Genomic DNA, 5,608 nt, shown 5'->3' with positions numbered 1-5,608 from the left:
ACTTAAGAGGCAAGATGGGAGGTGCTGGGAATAAGATTAGGAATAAAATGATTGTTCCCTAGGCCTGGGTGATGGCTGTGGAGTAGGAAAGAAGTAGAAAGAACAGACCTTGGAGTGTAGAACCGAGAGAACATAACGGTACATTCTTGCCTGCATGTGTCAGATGGCACAGGGCAATGACTGTTCTCGCTGCTGTCCGTGCAGACCTGCAGAGGCCCCCTCACCCAGGTCTGTGTGTTCACCCCTCTTTGCCACTCACAGGCCCCCCTCCACATCCTAAAGAAAGTCAGGCCTTACTTGTGAGGGGGTTGTCTCAGACGGGAGACACCGAGGAGAGCCCCTCCAGACATCAGAGCAGCCTCTTCAGCCTCTCCCTCAGCCTCCTCCCTTCCCCTCTCTCACTTTCCACACCCAGAATGACCCTGCTCAGTATTCCACATCCCCATGATCTTCCTCACCCAGGCTTGAGAAGGGTGGGGCAAACACTGGGGTGGACCTCATCTGCACCTTCCACTCTGACCCCCGCATGTCCCAGGCTGGACAGAGAGCGACTAACTGGGAGTTGAGCCATGAGACCCAGCGCGTCACCCACCTGGGCTCCTTCACCCTGGACGGGGACAGCCTCTACGTCAGTGGTGAGGGGCTGTGCTACAGCCACACTGTCTCTCCCAGTCGGAGAACTGTGTTGCCTCCGTTGCTCTAAAGTGAGCTATGATCCATTGCTCTATCCTCCTGGTCTGGGTTCACTCTTCTCATCACTGTGTGATCACTGGGTCCAGCCTCCTTCCATCTCGTTGCCTCCCCCCTGAACACCCCTCCCCACTTACCCTCTGCTGTTCCCACAAAGGTCCCTACATCCTCCCTCTCCCTTAATCCTTTTGTTCACCCCAACTCTTGCTCAGCTCCTCTCGCCTTCTCTCCACAGGTTACACCTATGGAGCCGTGGCCCCGACTACCACCAGTGAGTATTCCTGGCCCTGATCTCCTGTGTCCCATCCGCATTTGGGGTTGGGGAGCACTTGTTCTCCTTCACCTGCTGTCCTTGGTGATGGAAGCACCTGGAAGGGCCCTAGTTCATCCCTTCTCTCCCTCCCGGGTTCTGGTGGAGAGTCCCAACCCAGGGTGAGAAAACCTTAGACACAGATATGTTCTCCACCACATTCTGACCCCACGTGGTTTTCACTTTAATTTTCCTAAAGCCCCGCCCTTGGTCCTCCTTTTCCAGATATTCCATCCGTCTGTCCAGTTTTCTCTCCGTCCATCTGTCTCTCCACCAAGTTCAGTCTCTCTTGTTCACCTATCTCTCTCTCTTTGGCTCCTCTCATCCACAGGCTTGCTCATCCCTCTACTCACACAGTCACCCGTCCCCTCACTCTCCTTTATGCTTCTCCTGTGAATGGTGGTCCTGGGAAAGCCACTGCTGGAGACCGGATGAGCCTGGGGGATCCTCCCACTCTATCCTTCCCTGATGACAGCCCTCGCCCCAGCTCCCGAGCCGGTGACCACATCCCTGCATACTTGATCATCACCTGTGCCACCAGAAGCCACCACAGGTATCTGGGTGCCCCTTTTCCTTCTCAAGAGAAGTTCTCCGGCCCTACTCGTCCACCAGCCAGTTGTGATCCAGGAGCTGGGAAGCCAGGGTGTGAAATTCTGGTTTTAGGGCAATCATGCTGATCACAAAGATTATACCAATGATTCAGTATAAGTCCAGCCCTCAGAGAGCCCTAGTCTTGTGAAATTAACACACCATTATAATACAATGTGGGATATTTCGGGGAGAGGCACCTGGCATAATTTGGAGGGGAAGAGCTTGCTAGAGAAATTTTCACCAGGATGGAGTCTTTAAGAATGAGTAGGAGGGAACCTGTCAAATAGAGGATGAAGGGTTTTCCTGGCAGAAAGATTCCATGAGCAAAGTCTCCGACCAGAAACAACATGCCCTATGGGGAGAAATGAAACGAATTTGGGTTGCGTGAAGCTTAATGTTTAAGCCGCAGTAGATGGATAAAATGAGACTGAAAGGTCAGCAGGAGCCAGATTGAGTAGAGCCTTGAGTGCCAGGTCAAGAGGGTTGAACTAAAAACTGAAGGCCATAGGGAGCCATGGGTGATACTAGAGCAGTGGTGGCCCTAGTGAGGTATTCATTTCAGAAAGATCCTTCTAGTAGTCCACGTAGAACATCCTTTAGACAGAGCATCGAGTGAGTCTGCTGGGGTGTTGGTCCGGGTGAAGGAAGTTAAGACCTGAGCTAGGACAGGGATGGAGAGAGGGAGTGTATGTGAGGACCAGTGTGCAAGGTGAATGGGTGTTACTGGGAGGGAGGAGGAGCTGAGCAGATATGCTGGTTCTGACTTGGGTGAGCACACGGGTGGGTGGTGGTGCCACTAGGACAGAAGATGACAGATTATAATGAGTGCAGGACTCTGGTGTGGTCTCAGGCCAGCTTTCAGAGATGGCCATCGCTCTCCCTCTCGTCTTGCAGCTTTGGGGCACAACCTGAAGACCCTCACAGTCAATGTCACCATCTCCACCCTCTGGTATTCATCACACATGAGCAACGGCTCAGCCACATTCAACTCCACTGAGAGGGTCCTGCAGATCCTGGTGAGACCCTGGTCCCAGCAGCTCTTGGTGGGTTAAATCCCACCCACCCCCTCCCTCAACCCCTGTCCCTGTCTCTGTATTAATTTTCAGGGACTGGGGACATTGGTAGATGTAATTTGAGTGAGTACGTGCAGTAGTTTCTACGCAGGTATTCTATTTTTCAGACACAGATAAAATAGTGTGGCTACTCCATGCACCAAGAAAATGAATAACTTATCAAATTTTTTCATGATGTGAAGTCTTTAGAGAGTAAATGTCGTGGTTAAGAGCACAGAGTATGGAGCTAACTCCTCATGTCCAAATTCCAGCTCAATCCCTTACTAGATATTTATATTGACTAAGTTATTTACCTGATTGGTGCCTCAGTTTCTTCATCACTCAGTTGGCAATAATGATCAGCATACCTACTTTGTAGGTTTATGGAGAGTATTAAAGGAGTTAATGTTTGAAAAATGCTTGGAACACCTAGTGTATTGCCAGTGCTGTACCTATATATTAGAAATAAAATTTAGAAATTCTTCTGACACTGCCTGTGAGCCCCAGAGAGTGACACTGTTGCCTGGATGTATGTAGAATGCACTCCATGACATACGATGAATAAATGAGTGAACAACATTGGCGAATGCATTACCAATGTCACCTATGTCACCCTACAGGCATTCCCAAGCCGAAACACATGCAGACATTCCTGTTCTGTCCTGAATCACATTCCCTGGAGGAATCACTGGGGCTACTTGGACCCTGGTAACCGTGCCCATTAAAGGTTCTTTTCTGTCAGCAAACCCCAGTCTTTGTCCAATTGCTGCAACTCACAGGGTCTGCGCTCTGATCCTTGTCTTCACTCGAGGGAGAAGTGCCATCCCCAGAGCTGGGCACACGCAGAGCCTGAGCCTTGGAGAAAATGATTCCCTGGCCATGGGTCAGGTAGAAGAGTACAGGGACAGAGTGAGATTTGGGGAAATTCCTCCAGGTGTTGTCAGAAGGTATGGAGGCAGGGGATGTGTCAGCAAGGACTGGTCTGGTTGGTGGGCCTTTGTGGTTAAATAGTAGGGAGGCTTGGAAGTTTCCTAGGTTCTAGCATAATACAATCAACATGACGATCATGAAATCAGAATCAGCCTAATTAAGGCCAAATTAACCCAATGTCAGCTGTTCCCTGACTCTCTAATCCAGTAGTGACTTATAATAAGGGTATTCGTGTTATATCATCTCCTTTTCATTGATTGGCTAGAGTAATTATACTTTACATAGGCTGTATATTTTTACATAGTAAAGAAAAAGTGAGTTTTAAAACAACCCTCCTTGGAAAAGTCTCCTTAACATATTGAATTAATAACAGAAGCCACGACAGGAAATTCACCTCATATCTTGAGCTTTAGTCTCTGGTTTTAGATCTTCCTAACTGGTAAATTACCTTGACTTCTGCCTTCTTTCTTGAGATTAGTCCACTTAGGACTAAGTAGGAGTGCAACCTCATGCCATGGGAGAAGTGGTGACTCTAGGAAGAGGTTTGTTTCATTCTGTCAGTGTCTGTGTGTGTGTGTGTGTGTGTGTGTGTGTGTGTGTGTGTGTGTGTGTGTATGACAGTTTTTGCTGCATCTGGCAGTGTGGGCCAGTGTAGACTCCTTTTCTAGGGAAAAAATTTCCCTAACCACTTTCTCTGGAATTTATTTTCACTGATGGCTTCCTCGGCACTGTCCAATAGTAACATTAAGCACTCTATATTATAGAATTTAATTTTTTTCTTAGTAGCCACATTTTAAAAAATGAAAGCAAACAGGTGAAATTAATTTTAATAGTATATTTTAACCCACTATAACCAAAATATCATCAATGTGGGTGCAGTCTATACAAAACTTAATAATGAGAGAGTTTACATTTTTTTCCTGGGTTTCATAAACCCAGTGTGTACTTCTCACTTACAGCACATTCTCCATTTGTAAGTTGAGTTTTTTCAGACATACATTCTCTGTACTGAGATTTAATGTTCACAGTTGTCAAATAAGAGTCACTAGGAGTGGGGTGGATGATAATTTCACTACTGATTTAAGCTCTAATGGAGCTATGAACACCAACTGGTCAATGGGTTAATCAAATGAATAGTCATATAGTACAGAAGAATACTATGATTTGGGATTTAGAAAAAGACTGGGGAACGTGAGTCCTGACAGGGAGCACCAGGGATTTTGTTGTTGAGAGTGACAAGGACAAAAAGAGAATAAAGTCATACTCATAAGTGTCTAACAACATGGGGGAGAAGAAATGACCTGCCGTAGTCCTGAGTTTTGACCTCGAGCTTTCTGTTCTTGACCCAAATCTCTTTGATGACGTCCCAGGACACAGGTCAGATTAATCCCCACAGGCAGAGAGGGAGGGTAGAAGTACAAGGCATCTGACATAATTGTCCTGGGAAAGCAGGCTTCATTTATCACTCTGATCGACAATCATAATTTGTTTTTATAGGGTAAGAGGAAAAGAAGTATAGTGGTCAAATCATCACAGAGGAAGCAACATGATTGTGGAAACCAATCAAACCCAAAGCCTGGTTTGAGCATCTCCATCCCTTTGAGGATGTCCAGTTACATATTCAAGAGGACAGTTACTAGAATCACATCCTATCCCGATAATGAGGTCGGATGCCATCAATGGGAGGAAACGTTGGAGCAACCCCAACAACTCTGCTGGCAGAAGATACTGCAAGGTCTCCAGGCCTGCAGAGTGCAGGTGAACCGTTAAGTCCTTTGGACCTTGCCAAAACCCTGCTGAATCTTGCACCTAGTTGCACAGGTGCATCCCTGCCAGGTGTGCTCACAGGTGGTCTGAACTCCAGTCCCATGCCCACCCCTGCCTGGTCTTCACATTCAGCAGAGACGATCCCAGGAGCTGGTCTGTACATCCCACAGCTCCTTTGCAAACAACTTCTGGTGACTTAGGATGATATCAGGAAACAGGAAGAGAAAGTGAAGACGGCAAGAGAGAGACTGACGGTAGCACTGATGCA

The 5,608-nt window shown here is 47.5% G+C and overlaps 1 long non-coding RNA gene across 1 annotated transcript; it reads left to right on the top strand.

Annotated features, from left to right (window-relative positions):
* Nucleotides 1-570: 570 nt before the first annotated feature.
* On the top strand, nucleotides 571-2,590 carry LOC131402713 (uncharacterized). The gene is made up of 3 exons (XR_009218917.1): nucleotides 571-635; nucleotides 926-961; nucleotides 2,486-2,590. It is a non-coding gene; the product is annotated as an uncharacterized LOC131402713 (long non-coding RNA).
* The last annotated feature ends 3,018 nt before the right edge of the window (nucleotides 2,591-5,608 follow it).

The sequence above is a fragment of the Diceros bicornis genome, unplaced genomic scaffold (assembly GCF_020826845.1).
Source record: "Diceros bicornis minor isolate mBicDic1 unplaced genomic scaffold, mDicBic1.mat.cur scaffold_239_ctg1, whole genome shotgun sequence".
NCBI classification, from domain to species: domain Eukaryota; kingdom Metazoa; phylum Chordata; class Mammalia; order Perissodactyla; family Rhinocerotidae; genus Diceros; species Diceros bicornis.
This window is presented reverse-complemented; position numbering and strand designations above follow the sequence as displayed.